Source organism: Chiloscyllium plagiosum, unplaced genomic scaffold (assembly GCF_037043375.1).
Source record: "Chiloscyllium plagiosum isolate Xiang-an unplaced genomic scaffold, Cpla_swu_hap1 HiC_scaffold_4, whole genome shotgun sequence".
NCBI classification, from domain to species: Eukaryota; Metazoa; Chordata; class Chondrichthyes; order Orectolobiformes; family Hemiscylliidae; genus Chiloscyllium; species Chiloscyllium plagiosum.
The window spans coordinates 27099878-27119199 of NW_028270142.1; positions in this window are offsets into that span (position 1 = coordinate 27099878).

The following is a 19322-nucleotide window of genomic DNA, read 5'->3' on the forward strand; positions in this document are numbered from 1 at the left end:
TTGCATCACAGGTAAGCAGAATTAGTACTTTCAATGAGAGTTGGTGTAGTCTTATTTTAAAAACTCTACAAAATGTATATTTTATTGTAAGTTCATCTGATGTACCTGTGCCACATTTCCAAAATTGCACTTCATATAACATATTTAGTATTTCATTGTGCTGTCCAAAGCAAATGACCTTGCTGCCTTCACCTTCTGATGTTATAGTGTGTACTAAAATTAACCTGTAATTTCTGTCCTCCTCTAACATTCAGTCATTGCTTTTAATTACAAGTTTCCCTTCACTTGTTTGTCACTTTACTGTGACACAACACCAGCCATTCAACACAAAATAAATATATAAAATGACAATATGGTGGGGATATATTACCAAGGTGTGGTTTTGTGTGTCACAAATACTAATTTATTTAATCTGTGACAATCCCAAACCAGCCCATTTCAATTAGAATGCCAGCTGAGGTGCTACTTCTGACCTTATTCTCCCCAAGCAAGGGAGGCAGATAAGTCAAGAAATTTTCTGCCTTCTGAAGTAGTCAAAATAAAAATATTTCCTTCTAAAAGTGAATATGTATAGATGTATATTAGATAATCACAGAAACAGAATCTATAGTGATGTTTCTATGGTTGAATAACTTACCTAGAGTTGCATACTATATTGGTTCTCAAAGGATAGTCCATGTGATTTGTATGCTGTTGGATATCACCACCTTCAACAAGCAAGAAATAAAGAAGGAAAATTGTGAAAAAAAGCATATAATGATTTATTCAGTGGTGGCTTTTCAATTGCATCAGGCATGCAATTGCTTGTTCAAGTCTCTAAAAAAAGTTACCGCTGACGGTGGTGGAGGGTGAAAGACAGTTTCATAGTAGTAAATAAAAAAGGAACAAATGCCAATGACAGCAACTGAAGACAAAATGTCTGATTCTGTCTGTCGTATCCTGTCAGTGAGCAATTGATGTTTTCCAGGGTCCAGTGTACTTCAGATCTGGTAACTTTTGTGAAGTAGTCAACAGCATAAGTAATAAACAGACATGTTGTAACTTTTGTTTTGCTACCAGTCCCTGGAAAACATGCTCCAAAAAGTTACTCTTCTATCATGGATCATCTATGCCATTGAAATGCTGTAAAGGTTTTGTGACCACGTTTTTTTTTCATAAATCCTTCTTGACTGAGAGGTCTTTCAACAAAAACTTCTTTTGCAAAACATTATCCACAAGGACTGCAGTGTTAATAAGATTTCATGCAAGTGAACAGGAGAACACCTATTAGAATGTTCCAAAGGCTGTTGCTTTGGAAATGTAAAACATCAGCTGTCACAAGATGTACTTTAGGCTAGTGTTTCTAAAAGATCACAGAGAAGGTGTTGGCTCATGTACCTCTGCTTCATGAGAGTCTGTAGACTAGTCTGGCAACATTGTATTTTCACAAAACCCATCAATTAAATTGCAGTGAATACTAATACTTTCTACAAAACCTCCCACATATCCTCAAATAACAGGATACTCTGAAGATGATCTGTATATTATTGTATTTCAGATGTTCAGAAAGGCAGAGTCTGATATTTTGATAGCAAAAATCCATAATGCGCAATTATGGAACCTATTCAAGGAGTCTGAATGTTTATCATTGTGTTGTAGAATCACTCAATCAGTACTTTAATCATGGCTTCACGTGCTTCTGCCTGCTCCTGATATATTTAACTTTATTTCGCCCTTTGTATTTAGCTGTTGTATAACTTAACTCACTGACTAAATGAAACAAGACTCAGTTCAATAGGCACACACATTCACAGACCTGTTTCAGCAGTCATCAATTTGGTAACTGTGATATAAAATATTGTAGACAAATACATATATTTGTCTGTTATGATTCAATTATTGCCTAGTTGTGAACGCTGGCTATTATTTAATATTTTAACCACACTCATTTATCTTGATGATTCCTCAATAGATTATTTAGTCAATGTATGCATAATATGGTTCTAAAACAGGCAGGGGATTTTAGAAATCTGCACTGCTGGCATTGTGTTTCAAAAAGAAATATGCAATGCATTATTTGAGCCATTTGGATAAAACTTAGACTGTGACATTAATTTCTAAAGTCTGTCTATGGACCTCAAGAAAGTCTTATTCCTGGTCAATGCTGTATTTATTGATCTCAGCCAAGATGGCAATGTGACAATAATGTTAACCTTAAAATCTAATGGTTCAAAAGAAGAAAATCAGCTGGGTAGCCATTGGCATGATTGTGACTGTAGAATGAATGATGCAGGGTTATAAGTTAATTATGTGCAATATGAGAAAAGACTATGAGGGGTTGGTGGACTACATAGAAATAGGCCATGTGTGGTCTCAAAGCAGACCATTGGGATCTGATTATGAGGAAAATGTCACAAGTTGGAGAAAGAGATAGAAACTGCAAGAACTATATCCAGTACAGATAAACAGCCTACTTGGTGAAAGTGAGGACTGCAGATGCTGAAGATTGGAGTCGAGAGTGTGGTGCTGGAAAAGTACAGCAGGTCAGGCAGCATCCAAGTATCAGGAGAGTCAACATTTTGGGCAAAAGCACTTCATCAGAAAGCAAGCAGCCTACTTGGTCTATCAGCTCTCCTCTCAATGTTAGATACTGTTGTTCATACATCATGCCTGAGTTTATACTATTAGAACACTAAAAACTCCAGTAGCCCTTGCCCATTGCATGCCAGCCTAATAAAAGTGGTGCTGCCCGAAATGTCGATTTTCCTGCTCCTTGGATGCTGCCTGACCTGCAGTGCTTTTCCAGCACTACTCTGATCTAAATTCTGGTTTCCAGCATCTGTAGTCCTCACTCTTGCCTAGTTGATTTTAACCTTACTGCGAATCCTCTTGCAAGGATGCCTACCTTGAAGAAGTTCTCCTCCTCTCGCCACAAGAATCTCAGTGAGTCTCTCTCTCACTGCAACCCCAGGTCATCTCCTCTGCCATGAAGCTCTCAGCACTGTCCTCATGACCTATCCTACCTGCCAATCTCCCTTCCCATCTATCTGCTGCACCCTCATCTCTGACCTATCACCTCCATCCCCACTCCCATTCACCTATTATACTCTTTTCTACCTTCCCCCACCCTCCTGTCTGACCTATCACCTCCATCCCCACCCCAATTCACCTATTGTACTTTTTGCTACCTTCTCCCCACCCCCCACCCCCATTTATCTCTCCACCATGGAGGCTGTCTGCCTCCATTCCTGATGAAGGGCTTTTGTCTGAAACGTCGATTTTCCTGCTCCTTGATACTGCCTAAACTGTTGTGCTTTTCCAGCACCACTCTAATCTAGACTCTGGTTTCCAGCATCTGCAGTCCTCACTTTTGCCTGCCAGCCTAATAACTCTAATTGTTTACATAGGAGCTGCAAATCAGAAGCTAAGAATTGAGCACTATAAAAATAAAAGAATGTTTTACACTTTATTGTGCCTTACCTAACCATTGGACATCTTTGCAGCCAATGAAACACTTTTAAAATGTAGTCACTACTGTAATCTGGAAAATATGACAACCAATTTGTGCATAGTGAGCTGCCACATCCTATGATGTACTAATGACCAGATCTTCCAGATTTTAATTAACGTATAAATATTGGCCAGGACACAGGAGAACCTGCTCTTCTTCAAAATAGTACTACCACATATCTCCAGCGAAATATGCAAACAGGGCCTCACCTTAACCTCTCAATCAGGACCAACTACACAGTTTTCCTGTAGTGCTGCATTGTCATGTCAATCCTCAAATTTGTGGACAAACCTTTCAAATGGAACTTGAATTCTTGACCTTTGGATTGAGGGAAGAGTGCTACCCATTCAGCCACAGTTGATCCTAACAATGACCAAAATAACTACTGAAATGAGTCAACCAAATGTTTGACCTCTTCAGCAGGAGAAGGCAAAAATAAATGGAAAGAAGTAATCATAATTAATGAAAAAAAAAACACATTCAGATGTCTGCATTATTCCAAAGTACATTTTCATATACATTGGTCACATTTCTTAATGTGTGATGACAGGCAGGTTATTCAACTTTTGAGGGTGGAGACCGAGTCAAACACTAACAAAAATCCATTGACATTGTGAGCAGGACATCAAACTAAATGGAAAATTGTTCATTTATTGCTTCTCATCCTCAGTTCAGTGATATTGAGGCTAATTGTAGCACCCCAAATAGTGATCTGGCTGAGATCATCCAACTCAGCACAACCTAGAGACAAAACCATCTGGTCTGCATGGTTTCATATAATACGGCACAGCATGCTTACCAGATAACCCATTGGGAAACATATACTTAAAACAATTATTGCTTTTTATCTACTAATGAAGCATGGAGCTACCTTTCTGTTCTTTGTTTAAGTAACAATTCTTCCTTTGCACCCAAACATTCACTGGCACGTTAACCACACCAATAAATGCATACCTTTCTGCTCATTACTCACTAAGTGAACATATGGTTTGTTTCAGTCCAATAAGTTTCAAATTCTGAAGCAAATTGGTGCTGAATGAGAAGTAAGCTTGCAATGTGCTGAATACAGAATTATATCCTGTATGAGCCAAAGGTCGACACCAGAAATTTTTCATTGTGTTAAAAAATTGTTAATTATCTTAGAGATTTAATTTTTGTTAAAAAAAAAAGACACTAGTTTCATTCTCTAATTATGGCCATTATCAAATTCAAAAGAATCACTGTCCAATTCAAATATTTTTCTGGTGTCCGACTATATTGTAGCCATGGAACGTTAAATCTCAAAGAAGGGAAAAATATTAAAAGAATCAGATTGGTTTTCACTCTGCCCAGATATTGTTGATCTCAGCAGCAGTTGGACACTGCAATTGACCTTACTGGCTCCTGAGTTAACAAAAGATAAAAAATGTAGGAACTTCAGCCATTGACTCCTGCTGTCAGATGTGATCATCTTGAAGAAAGGAGATAGGTCTGACTGTGGAAATTACAGAGAGATTTCCTGACTGTCTGCCACAGGAAAGATCATCTTGAGAAGCCTCCTCAATCACCTCCTCCCAGAGACTGAGGAGCCCCTCCCTCAATCTCAATGGGCTTCTGCAACTCACGAGGCTCAATGGACCTAATTTTCAGTGTGGGGTAAATACAAGACACGGCAGGGAATGGTACCAACCTTTGTACATGGCCTTCTTCAATTTCATTAAGGCCCTCAACTCTGTCAACCCGGAGGGATTGTGAAATATCCTCAAATTTGGTTCCCCACAGAAATTTGTCACCATTCTCCATCTGTTTCACAATGACATGCAGGCCAGAGGATCCACCACAGACCCAATATGAGTACAATCTGTGATCAAGCCAGACTGCATTACTTTTGCAGCACTCCATCTCATCTGCATGAAACTCCCTGCTGGAGGGGAGATAACCTAAACGACAAGTGAGAAATTGTTTAATATTCTGTGCCTCCAGACCAGAACTAAGACCACTCCATCTTCTTCCATTGACCCACAGTAAGCAGATATACATTTGTGAGTGAGCACACTCAGAGACCAACCACAAACCACCATCAAGTGCAAACAGACATTGACAATGAAATCCACCCCAATGCAGTCTTCAGATAACTGAGGAACAGTGTTTGAAGTTCAAGACTTAAAACCCACTGCCAAGCTCATGGTCTACAGAGTGGACCCCACCCTTCTGCATGCATCAGAGAAATGGACCATGTACAACAGATACCAAAAATCCCTGCAGAGCCATCTCAAGCAATGCCTTTACAAAATCCTGCAAATCCACTGGCAGGATAGCTGTACCAACATGAGTATCCTCTCCCAGGCCAATATACCCAGTATCGGGTAGTGGACACTCATGACCAGCAGCAATGGACAGGCCACATTGTCCACATGTCCGACACAAGATTCCCTAAACAAGTACTTTGCTGAGCTTCGCAATGGCAAGTGATTCCTCAGAGGACAGAGGAAATGCTAAAAGGATACCCTGAAAGCCTCCCTAAACAATGTAAATACTCACTGACACTTAGGAATCACTTGCCCGAGAACACACAAACTTGAGAAAAAGCTTGAGAAAAAGCATCCATGTAGGTCATTCGAGTGACACCGAGTGGAGCATGTGAAGTCAAGCATAAGCAGCAGAAAGAGAGCACAGAATTGTCAGTGCCCCACCCATCCACCCACCTCCTGAAACCCCAGCTGCCCTATATGTGCTAGAGTCTGTGGCTCCAGGACTGAAATATTCAGGCACTGCAGAAGACACCGCTCCCCCCACCCTCCCCCCCCCCCCCACCCCGCCGCCCAAAACTTGAGTGGAAGCAAGTCATCCTCGTACCTGAAGGATAGTCAAAGAAAAGAGAGATGTCCAGCTGAATTAGAGCCTACAGCCCAACTGATACACTACTGACTCTCAGGCTGGGAATTTACCAGTCCTCTGGAGTCAGGGCTGGCAGATGAGAGGGTTGGTCAAATGACAGTGGAAAGTATTGGCATGAAAGTTGTAGAGTCATAGACATGTACAGCATGGAAACAGACCCATCCATGTTGACCAGATATCCCAACCCAATCTAATCCCACCTGCCAGCATCCAAACCATATCCCTCCAAACCCTTCCTATTCATATACCCATCCAAATGTCTTTTAAATTTTGCAATTGTACCAGCCTCTACCACTTCCTCTGGCAGCTTATTTCACACATGTACCAGCCTCTGCATGAAAATGTTGCCCCTTACATCTCTTTTATATCTTTCCCCTCTCACCATAAACCTATGCCCTCTAGTTTTGGACTCCCCCACCCCAGGGAAAAGACTTTGTCTATTTATCCTATCCATGCCCCTCATAATTTTGTAAACCTCTATAAGGTCACCTCTCAGCCTCCAACACTCCAGGGAAAACAGTCCCAGCCTGTTCAGCCTCTCCCTATAGCTCAGATCCTCCAACCCTGCCAACATCCTTGTAAATCTTTTCTCAACCCTTTCAAGTTTCACAACATCTTTCCAATAGAAAGGAGACCAGACTTGCATGCAATATTCCAACAGTGGCCGAACCAATGTCCTGTACAGCGCAACATGACCTCCCAACTCCTGTACTCAATACTCTGATCAATAAAAAAAAGCATACCAAACACCTTCTTCACTATCCTATCTACCTGCAACTCCACTTTCAAAGAGCTATGAACCTGCTCTCTAAGACCTTTGTTCAACAACACTCCCTAGGACCTTACAATTAATCTGCTAAGATTTGCTTTCCCAAAATACAGCACCTCGCATTTATATGAACTAAACTCCATCTGCCACTTCTCAGCCCATGGGCCCATCTGGTCCAGATCCTGTTGTAATCTGAGTAACCTTCACCTCCAATTTTGATGTCATCTACAAACTTACTAACTGTACCTCTTATGCTCGCTTCCAAATCATTTCTGTAAATGACAAAAAGTAGAGGACCCAGCACCGATCCTTGTGGCACTCCGCTATAGGCCTCCAGTCAAACATTTTCCCATTACTGAGGGATGAGAATGGCAGTAACTTGAAGGCAAGTGGTCAATTAATCCAATGAATTGGCCTATTTTAAGCAATTTTATGCCTCTTCTGGAATGAACCCTTACTGCTCGAGGAGACCACATCAGGGAAACCATCAAATCTGCTCTCCAGAGGGACAGGGGAGACATCTGTCTTGGGGTCTGCACATCAACAGTATGATCCCAGGTGACAATGGCTGACCCCATGGCTCCAGTACTCCCATGAGAATGTTCACCCCACCAGTAACAAGGGTCTACCTGTCTGATTCCAGCGCATTTTAAAAAAAAATTCTTACCTGCACATCTTGGGTACCTTAACATGGTGTTGCCATCTTCTCACTGCAGCCTCAGCAATGGCCCCCACTAAAGGTGGTGCTGCTCAGTTTGCCAAACTAGTAGTCCTTTGACTAAGCTTATTGTTTGGAAAGCCATCATCCTTAAGTGGAGGGAAGCATCATCTTAATTGATTTGGGTTCCCACCATTCACTCTTGTAGACTCAGGACTCCCATTTGATTCGGACAGGGGATCCACTGCATTGTGGTAAAAGTCTGGACACATGTTTGAGTTCACAAATGAAGAATAGTCTCTGGGCTCAGGTACTGGAGAGTCATTAGCAACCATGGATTGTACACCAGCATGCATCAGTATAATCAGGAGAGAAGAAGAGAAGGATTAAATTGGGTTAGAAATAGAAGCAAAAAGAACTAGCCTTGATTCAGGGAAACTCCAATGAAGTATCCTTTCCATTTTGCTGATTGGCAATGGCTGAAAATCAAGTTTTTCCTTTACCCTGAATGAAATAAGGAATACAGTGAAGGCAACATAAAGTTTTTCAAAAGAAGCATACAATAAATTTGCCGAAACCACTGATCAAGATATTGCTTAAAATATAATAGGTCTGAAGGACAAATATTAAAAAGACAAATGCAAATTAGCCAACATGCTGTGGCAAGGATGAGATTCCAATGTGAAATGCCAGAACAATATGTTATAGAGTCATAGAGTCACAGCGATATACAGCACCACAATAGGCTCTTCAGTCCAACTCTTCCATGCCAACCAGATAGCCAACATTAATCTAGTCCTATTTACCATTACTTGGACCATTTCCCTCTATACCCTTCCTATACATATACCCATCTAGATGGCTTTTAAATGTTGTAATTGTACCAGCCTCCGCCCACACTTGTTGGCAGTTTATTCCATATAAACATCACCCTCTGCATGAAAAAGTTACCCCGTAAGTCCTTTTTAAATCTTTCCCCTCGCACCTTAAGCCTATGTACTCTAGTTTTGGACACCCCCACTCTTGGGAAAAGACCTTAACTACTTACCCTATCCATGCCCTTTATGATTTTATAAACTTCCACAAGGTCACTCCTCAGCCTCCATTGCTCCAGAGAAAATAACCCCAGCTTATTCAGCCCCTCCCTATAGCTCAGAAGTTCCAACCTTGGCAAAATCCTTGTAAATCTTTTCTGAACCCTTTTAAGTTTCACAACACCTTTCCTGTAGCAGGGAGACCAGAATTGAATGCAGCACTGCAAAAGTTGCCTAACCATTGTCCTGTACAGTTGCATGTCAACTTGTTTTATAGTGCTGTCAGTTTTGAGGAAAACAGTGACTCATCCTTAACCTCTTCACAAAGTTGCTGAATTTGTGCATTAATTATCAATTCTCACCACAGAAATAGAACTTCAGTAACTAAAAGCATAATACTCTTTAATTACCTAATCAGTATCAAATACTGCCAAACAACTTATCTTCTCCAGAAAGTTGTAGGAGAATTTTAAAACATTTAATTTTCCTCTTCCCTCTACTTCTGACGGCATTGACTTATGCTGGCTATAGTTTCATGGTTGCTCTTTATTTCCCAGTACTACATCACATTGGCCATTCGTTTTATGTGAAATCGTCTGTGTGTGACGGAGTGATAACTGACAATGTCTAATTTCAAATTCCTTTAAAGTTTTTTTGTATCTTTTGTTGTCTCACTTAAACCAGTTTTTCCTTACCTCTGTTTATTTCTATACCGGAATTGATATTGAATTCACCAACTCTCCTTCTCAATTCCTCCTGCTTATTTCTCAGATCTCACTGTTGTTCACCAAGGTATTATTTTTGCCATAAGTTCCCAAAATTCAGGTATAGATCAAACAACATCAGTTTTGAATTTCCCAATTTATTTGTGCCCTGGCTGATATTGATACAATGGTTTAGGTGGATTGGCCTTGCTAAATTGCCCATGGTGTCCAGGGAGGTGCGAGCTAGATAGATTAGCCATGGGAAATGCAAGGTTACAGGGATAGAGTAGGGGTGGGGGGGGGGAGAAGGGGTGCGTCTGGGTGGGATGCTGCTTGGAGAGTCGGTGTAGAGCTGATGGGCCAAATAGCCCGTTTCAACACTGTAAGGATTCTATGATTCTGTCTGTTAGCTTGTTTGTGAGCGTATAATCATTGCATTGGAATGGACGTGCCCAAAGGACTCCCAACATTGACTTTTCACATGACAATGCAATTTCGCTTTTGGGTCTTTACCCTGTTGACAGAGGCTGTGAATTATGTTTTAGGGCAAAGGATATGATAGGAAAAGAGAGGAAAATAATCAGCTGGGAGAGAAGGTGAGGTTGAACAGGAAAAATCAGTCTTCACTGCAATGGACTGGAAGAAGTATATCTATGTCTCCCAAGTCCATATTTAGATAGATTTTTAAAAATTATATTTAAGATTTGTTGTCCGTTACCCTGTCTGGATCAACATCCATAAACACATACAGTCTGTACTGTTAAAGCAATTTACTTCTTTATTCATAATTCAGTCAGTTTATCACGACCGCATAAAATCATATCAGATTAAAATCAAAGCTGCTTCAGACTCACTGCAGTGACTTAGGTAGCACCCACACTGGTAAGGGATAGCTGGCCAATTAGCTGAGTCTGTCCTTCTTCTCTGAACTCTGAGCTCAGAGTCCTGCTTCTGTGATGGTTGCTCCTAGGTTATCACTGCTGATGTCCTCAATACTCTTATTTTAAATGTTTTTTCTTGAAAGTTCCAGAAATTTTGACTCTTGTCGAGGGCCCTTGTGACTGTAAGATCATCCATCCAAGGGTTGCATAGACAAAATACATCTGTTTCATTGTCCTCCCTTTTGTCTTTAATTTAGTAGCTTTAATAACCATGAAGGTCAAGCAGACTTTTAGCAGTCCTTATCATCAAATTCCTGCTTAACACACAGTGCCTCGTTCTGCCTTGCACAGTGGGCTTTTGTTCCTGTGAAGTTGGCCATATTTTCCCATCATCTTTGTGGAGACTGCATAGGAATTAGATGCAACTATTCAGATACAGGTACAAAGTTAGGCTGCATCTGAACAATGGCTTTCACTTTCATCCAGGACTTTCTAAGTTTCCCTAACAAGTCTTACATCTCCTTTCATACATACAACTGGCTGAGTTATTTACAAATGTGCAATGCTTTCTATAGTATTATTAAATGCTGTGTCATCCTAACCATCAACAGCTCAAAGGAGAACAATTGTTGGTGGGATAAATTCATAAAAAATAAAAAAAAAGGTTGACTACTGCCAATTGGTGGAGAAAGTGAGGTCTGCAGATGCTGGAGATCAGAGATGGAAATGTGTTGCTGGAAAAGCGCAGCAGGTCAGGCAGCATCTAGGGAACAGGAGAATCGACGTTTCGGGCATTAGCCCGAAGAAGGGCTAATGCCCGAAACGTCGATTCTCCTGTTCCCTAGATGCTGCCTGACCTGCTGCGCTTTTCCAGCAACACATTTCCATCTACTGCCAATTGGTGTCATGCAGTTTTTATGACAACACAGAAGCAAATGCATCTTTTTGAAGAAGTAAAAAGTAATTTTTGTCTGCCTGCAGGCACAATACATTGGTTAGTTTAGGTTGATTGCTCATTTTGTGTAGCTGTAGTGTTGCGAGAGAAGTATTTGTTGTTTGTTATATTTTCAATGGCACACAAGTAAGGAAAACATATTTTTTCAGAATTTAAACTAATGAAAATGTCCCTTTATGGAACGATAGGTAACCAGTTGAAATCAAATGCAGTGAATGTCATCCCAAAAAGGCAATCAATTCTATAAATAACAACGAACATGGAACTCTGAGTAAATGCCCCTAATTTGTCAGGAAAACAAATTCTTTGGATGTACATGAATCTTCAGACATTCAGAGAGGTTGCGTCTAATAGTTGCATAGCTACCAGATTAACATGCAAGTCTAGTGTGTCTGGACAGAAATGGATCTTTCTGCATTCTATCTAACAAGTCAGTATCAAAATCGACAGATTCGAACATCATAACATCAAAAACATTATTTCGGAAAATCACCCTAACTACAATTCTAGGGTAAGACTTCTGTATGTACTAGTGCAGCAAAATCATTAAATGCAACCCTTATAAATATGCTTGTAATTTAATTACATCATTACACTGAGCAAATCTCTTCAACAAGCTAACACAAAGCCAGCAGAGAGCTACCGCTGACACTTTATTCAAGTGTAGTGTTACATATGTTCAGAATTTTAAAAAGTTTTTACATCATACATGCAAGGTAGGAAATTTTGATTAAAAGGACAGATGGACAAAATCTAATGAATATAAATGTCAGAAAAGGGGAAATTAACTGAGTTTATAGAAAATCTTCAGATAGATATCACTTCTAAATCAACTTCAAAGTCTATTTGTTATCTCTCCAGCAAATGATTGTGGCATAAATAATTATAAATTATTTTAATTGTTGGCATTGACATGCTCTGACCTTCATCTTTTAATAGATGTTCAATTACTATTAAGTGGATGAAGAATTACATCAAATCATGTTACTCTATCAAAGGATACATTTACACTGTATCAACATCATGCATACAAAACAAACCTGAAGCTAATCTTGTAGGCTCTAGTTGTCTGCATCTGTAATTAGCCTGCTTAGAATTTTTAATTCTTTAAAATTGAATGAAATTAAAAATTTAGCAATGTCAAGTCCAAGAAGAGAGAAAACAAGTTTTGACACAATCACTGGGTAAAACTCTGTACAGGACAAAAACTAATTGAACTTCCTTCTAGTTCAGATAAATTTGGATTATGATTGATGTGAAGCAAAGCTAACATTGCAAGAATGCCTTCATAATGGTTATATGCACCATAGCTAAGCAACCCCTTTGTAAGCATCTTCTGTGTTATTAATTATTTTTAATACGTAACCTATGGTGCAAATTAATGCATGTTCTTTGCTTGCTCTTAGAAATTGCTTAATTTGAAAGTGCTTTGGTAGAGATCCAGCGACATCCATTCTGTAGCATACATAGACAAAAGAATCATTGGACTCAAATCATTAACTCTGCTTCTCTCTCAACAGATGCTACCACACCTGCTAAGATTTACCAGCACCTTCTGTTTTTATATGCCAATTTTTCTTCTTCTCTGTCACAGATCAGCCTGAAACTATACCAGAAACTTTCATTTGATGAATGCACTTAACAATAGATAATTTCAAAGTTCTCTAGAAGCTGAGGAAGAACTTTTTGCTTTCAGACACTTATTTTGTCAGTGTTCCTACTGCGTCTCCTGTTGAAGGTACAAATCCTTTCTAGCTGCAGTTGCATGCCTACTATCACCAGGTCAAATGTTTATACATCAAGTGTGAATCTAGTCAGCACCTCGTACAATTGCAAGGACTGCTTTTGCATCTATACACAGCTTCCAACTGGAATTACTGAACAATGCTCAAGAGTAAAAATACTTGAATGACCCCACCCCACTCTTGCCCTGGCTGGCCTGTGATTTTTCCATCCACTTATTTTAATGAAATAAAGCCTTGCTTTAATACAGCACCTTTCATGACCCTGGAATAGTCCAAAAAGTTTTACAACCAATTAAGTACTTTTGAAGTGTAGTAGTAATGTAAGAAATAGGGCAATCAATTCGCATTTAGCAAAATCACATCATTCTGTTTTTAGGTGTTAGCTGATGGATAAATATTGACCAGAAAGAACTCCTTGCTCTTTTTTTTGTAATGGTACCATGTGACATTTATCATCCGTAGAAGAGGACAGGTTCTCAGTTTAACACCTTGTCTGAAAGGCAGCATCTCTAACAGTCCAAAACTGCCAAAGCACTCCATTGAAATATCAGACAAGATATTTTGCTCAACGGGGACTTGAACATACAACCTTCTCACTCAGGGTCAAGAGTGGTACAACTTAATCACATCTTACACTCTAATGTAAGCAGAAATTGGCAAGTACAGCTACCCACACTGAGAGTAAGTAACTGTGGATTAAGCTGGGTGCCAATCCTTGGAATGTTATATTCATGTCAACCTGTGCTAGCTGGAACATTACTTTTACCTTTCAGACTTGCAAAGAAATCACAAAACTTCATGACTTTTGGAAGACAGGGCAGATTACTTATACTTCTCATGATCTGGGAAACGTGTAGTATACACTTAAAAATAAACTGGTAAATTCTAAAGAGTAGATGAAAGACAGCATGTCTTCTAGATTATTATGTTGATGATTGCAGTGCTATCTTGATTCCATAGCAGCAAGATTCTTTTAATTTCTGTTGTCTCCTGATTGAAAATGATTGATTGCCTAATTTTGATTCAATTTAAATTTCTACTATAATTATTAAGCAATGCACAGCCAGTCAAAGCGTCTAATGTAAATGGAAATGTAGGAATCCATGGGTGAATTTCTGTGGAAGAATCCCAAACAAACCTGATATTGATAGTGTTAATTATAAAGTTTAACTTTTATGCCAAAATAAAGAGCTGTGTGCTAAAGTGTGTACTGGATACTCCCCCTTTAGGTTTTTTAATATTTTATTATTGTTCAAAACACTGATATTAAAGTCAGAAAAGAGCAGTAGCAAGTAATTTCATTGGTGCCATTGAAAACAATTCTACTTTCTTTGAGGAAGAAGAAGTTTAGTAGTCAAAGCTGTCATGGATCACAATCAACCTTGAAAGAGTGCAGCTTGTGAGGTTTCTAATTCCTTGAAACTTCATTTTAAAAGGCATACAAAATAACAGATAATCCCCTTGCCATGCTGAAGTGAATCTGTCATCAGCTCACACAAACCTATTTACAACCTCTTCGTTACATTATACAGGCCTTGGAAATGGATCACATTTTCATTTCTGTGATTTGGTGCACACCTAGACCCATTAACAACTGACTATGGCTCTGATTACAGATTTATTAGAAGACACTCTACATCAATTGTACATATGTGTTACTGATGTGGATAATTAAATTGTAGAATCAAAACATACACTTCCTGTTTCAAGTTTAATGCCAGTTCAAAGCTTATTTCAATGCTACAGCATTTCACCTGTAATTAGTTCAAACAGAGTTGATCTGGAAGAGAACTGGAAATATAATTTTGTTACTACTTCATAACACTTGTGGATCTCATGTGGCACACACACAGCATCTTGAATCTGAATGAATCACTTCTCATGCAGTTCGGCACCACTGTCATACCGGAAGTTTATTACAATAACATAACTTCTGCTTGATAAAAATATTAAACCTTATTAATTAGAGTCATAGAGATGTACAGCATGGAAACAGACTCTTCGGTCCAACTTGCCCATGCTAACCAGATAGCCTATATTAATCTAGTCCCATTTTCCAGTACTTGAACTATATCCCTCTAAACCCTTCCTATTCATTTACCCATCCAGAAATCTTTTAAATGTTATAATTGTACCAGCCTCCACACATTCATTAGCAGTTCATTCCATACACACACCTACATGAAAAAGTTGCTCCTTAGGTCCTTTTTAAGTCTTCCCCCTCTCACCTTAAACCTATGCCCACTAGTTTTGGACACTCCTACCCTGGGCTATCCATGCCCCTCACAATTTCATAAACTTTTAAAAGGTCACCCCTCCACCTCCCATTCTCCAGGAAAAACAGCACCCTCCTATTCAGCCTCTCCCTGTAGCTCAAACTCTCCAATCTTGGCAACATCCTTGTACATCTTTTCTAAACACTTTCAAGTTTTACAATATCCTTCCTGTAGGAGGAAGACCAGAATTGCATACAATGTTCCAAAAGTGGCCTAACCTGTATAGCTGCAACATGACCTCCTATACCCAAAGCTCTGGTCAATAAAGGAAAGCGTACCAATGCCTTCTTCACTATTCTATCTGCCTGTGACTCCATTTTCAAGGAGCTATGAACCTGCACTCCAAGGTTTCTTTGTTCAGCAACACTCCCAGGACCTTACCATTATGTGTATAAGTCCTGTCCTGATTTGACTTTCCAAAATGCAGTACCTCACATTTATCTAAATTAAACTCCATCTGCCACTCATTGGCCCAGCTGCCTATCTGTTCAAGATCCCATTATACTCTGAGGTAACTTTCTTTGCTGTTCACTACACCTCCAATTTTGGTGTCATCTGCAAACTTACTACTATACCTCCTGTGTTCATATCCAAATCATTTATATAAATAATGAAAAGCAGTGAATCCAGCACCGATCCTTGTGCACTCCACTGGTCACAGGTCTCCAATCTGAAAAACAACCCTCCACCACCACCCTCTGTCTTCTACCTTCAAGCCAGTTCTACATCCAAAACGCTAATTATATCTGTATTCCACGTGATCTAACCTCACAACCAGTGTACCATGAGAAATCTTGTTGAACGCCTTACTGAAGTCCATATAGATCACATCCACTGTTCTGCCCTCATCAATCCGCTTTGTTACTTCTTCAAAAAACTCAGTCAGGCTAGTGATGCATGATTTCCAACACATAAAGCCATGCTGACAACCCTTAATTAGTCCTTGTCTTTCCAAATACATGTAGATCCTGTATCTCAAGATTCCTTCCAACAACTTGATGTAAGGCTCAACACTGATGTAAGGCTCACCAGTCTATAGTTCCTTGGCTTTTCCTTACCACCTTTCTTAAGCAGTGGCACCACATTAGCTAACTTCCAGTCTTCCGGCTCCACATCTATGACTATCAATGATACAAATAACTCAGCAAGGGACCCAGCAATCACTTCCCTAGCTTCCCAAAGAGTTGTAGGGCACACCTGATCAAGTCATGGGGACTTAACCCACCTTTATGCATTTAAAGATATCTAGCACCTCCTCCTATGTAATATGGACATTTTTCAAGATGTCACCATCTATTTCACCACATTCTATTTCTTCCATGTCCTTCTCCACAGTAAACACTGATGCAAAATATTAAGTTAGTATCGCCCCCATCTCCTGCAGTTCCACACATAGGCTGCCTTGCTGACCTTTGAGGGGCCCAATTCTTTCCCGAGTTACCCTTAAAGTCTTTAATGTATTTATAAAATCCCTTTGGATTCTCCTTAACTCTGTCAAAGGTATCTCATGGCCCCTTTTGCCGTCCTGATTTTCCTCTTAAGTATACTCCTACTACATTTATACTCTTCTACAGATTTGCTTGATTTCTCTTGTCTATACCTGACATATGCTTCCTTTTTTTCCTTGACCAAAACCTCAATTTCTCTAATTATCTAGTATTCCCTACACCTACTAGCATTGCCTTTCACTCTAACAGGAACATCCTGTCTCTGGACTCTCCTAATCTCATTTTTGAACTCTCTCCATTTTGCAGCCATCCTGTTACCTGTGAATATCTGTTCCCCCAATCAACTTTTGAAAGTTGTTGCCTAATACTGTCAAAATTGGCCTTCCTCTAATTTAGAATTTTGTCTTTTAGATCCAGTCTATCCTTTTCCATCTCTAATTTAAAAACTAATTGAATTATTCTGGAAGATATGCAGCTCGCGATTATGGTACTTGTAACACTATCTATTTAATATTTTGTTGACATGCAATTAATTTCACTTGTTCTAACCACTTTAATCCCTCTTGTTCTCATTTATTTATCCCATACAATTTTCTTTTGCCTCACAGTAACCACTACCCTCCTACAGTGGATTTGCTTAAGATCTAAGCACATACATTTATCCATTCATCATTCCCACATTCATCCCAAATATTTCCTTTTTTTGATAATGTGGTGACTTTGAAAAACATCTCTTCTATCTGATCTCTCCTACTGAAAAGGGTATTCGGTATCTCCACAGGGATTCACCTGCCCTAATTTCATTGAAAGTTTGGCAGAACTGAAAAAGAAATGACGTAAATAGTTTGTAACAGCTGTTTATAGAAATTCTTCTGTGTTTTCTGTGGATGTTCTAATGAAGTTGCAGTAAATGATCAGAACAAGCTTCCAGAAGTACTCCTACTATCCAATCTTATTATTTAATTAATGACATAGCTGTATTGATATTAGTCAAATAAAACAAAGAGCTACAGATACTGAAAATCTGAAACAAAAACAGAAATTGCTGGTGAAACTCAGCAGAGCTTGCAGCATCTGTAGAGAGAAAGCAGAGTGAACATTTAGGACCCTTTTTCATAACTAAATAGCAGGTAAGAAGAGATGGCATATATGCTGAAGACAGGTTGTTGGTGTGTGAGGTAAAACAGTAAAAATGATGGTGAACAAGAAGGAAGATTAGAATGGAAATCCTATTGAAGAAAGAAGCAGAACTCCTTCAAGGTGGGCATGCCTGGAAGAGATGTGGCAGTAAGTTAAACACAGTCTCAGAGAAATCAGAGAAAAGCAGCAGGGAATGGAGTATTTAAGTTGAATGAGAACCTTCTGGAAAAAAGGACAAGGAGCAGGGGATTCTGGGAAATAAACGAGTCCTCTTTCAATATGAGAATGAGTATGGGACACAGTTAAGAGCCACTGATATTAGAAAGTTTATCTAATATTAGACAACAAATCATGGACCTACTCTACATTATAAACACCAAGATTTCAGGGGCATATTAAAATTGAGTTAAAAAAAACGATGTAAAACATACTGCATAGCTACATCTTATTATCCATTTCCAACAAACGTGAGAAATGTTTACAGTCATTAATGTAGCCAATTAGATATTTTTCACTGTTATACAATTCACTAACTGCAGTTGAAGGTTTTCCATGATTCAACTTCCTCTTAAAATCAAACATGTTATCAAAATTTAAATAGGGCCGGTCTGTGCCAAATTATGGTGTGGTGTGGGGAGGTGATTATGGATTAAGCATGTGATGCTCAAAGGTCAGGAATTGGAATGGTGGTGAGGTCCAGGTTAAGGAATCCAGTGTTTTGGACAAATTTGTACAGTATATAATGGTTCCCAACTTTCATTCTGCCGTTAGAAAGCTGATATTTCACCTCCTCCACAATGAGGTGCCCCTCTCTGCCATGTTCCTGCTCCTGGGAAAGCCATTAAATTTCACTGTTAGACTTCATCCATACTGTCATGAAGGTGTCCTCTGATTCAGCACGAGTACTTGTCAATTAAAAGGGGACTCCACCCCATTAACATTCAGTGCTATGTAACTGGCAAAAGATACTCATACATATCTGGGCAAGGTACTCTGGAAGTTGCCACGATGCTTAAACTCTGCACCGAGCAAATCTCCCACAGACGTTCAAATCTCCAAGCAAAATGAGCATTTTTGAGACAAGGGATAACCTTGAAGATCCAGTATGCGTTGCACAAATCTGTACTGCAGAGTGGACTATCACGGTGGCTTCAGCAAAGTCGGCTTTTATTTTCCAGCTCGGATATCTCAAATATTCTTGGCCAAAGTCCGCTGGTTTTTGGTGTTTTGAGTACTGCCTACAGTGTCCCACTCCTCTGTCCTGCACCACTCCTCAATCCATCAAAGGCGGCCCTGTCTGACCCTGTACTGTGGTAGATTCAGATATCAGGCCAGGAATCAGCAT